The sequence below is a fragment of the Penaeus monodon genome, chromosome 24, assembly GCF_015228065.2.
Source record: "Penaeus monodon isolate SGIC_2016 chromosome 24, NSTDA_Pmon_1, whole genome shotgun sequence".
Lineage (NCBI taxonomy): Eukaryota > Metazoa > Arthropoda > Malacostraca > Decapoda > Penaeidae > Penaeus > Penaeus monodon.
Genome location: NC_051409.1, coordinates 13,514,345 through 13,514,593, shown reverse-complemented (window position 1 = coordinate 13,514,593; position 249 = coordinate 13,514,345). Strand labels below are relative to the sequence as shown.

At 35.7% G+C, this 249-nt stretch overlaps 1 protein-coding gene across 1 annotated transcript in view; it reads right to left on the bottom strand.

The window, feature by feature from the left end:
* Nucleotides 1-249, bottom strand: part of LOC119588601 (U6 snRNA-associated Sm-like protein LSm8) — a 7,046-nt gene that overhangs the window by 5,622 nt on the left and 1,175 nt on the right.

Below are 249 nucleotides of genomic sequence, written 5' to 3'. Positions count from 1 at the left end.
TTACCAAGTTTTCCACTGCAAGGTGAGGGGAGGCTGGATTTAGTCTGTGCAACAAATCATGCAACACATACATTTTAATTGTGGCATATCTATGTCTTCCAACATTTTATATTTGACTCTGTAATCTACATAGAGTTATTCCAATTTAGTAGCATTTCGTATTTGTTTCCTAAAACCCCATTTCCTCTAGATTAGTCTTCATCAATTCCATACTCTGTTTACCTTGTAGGCAGTGTTGGCAATATAGAA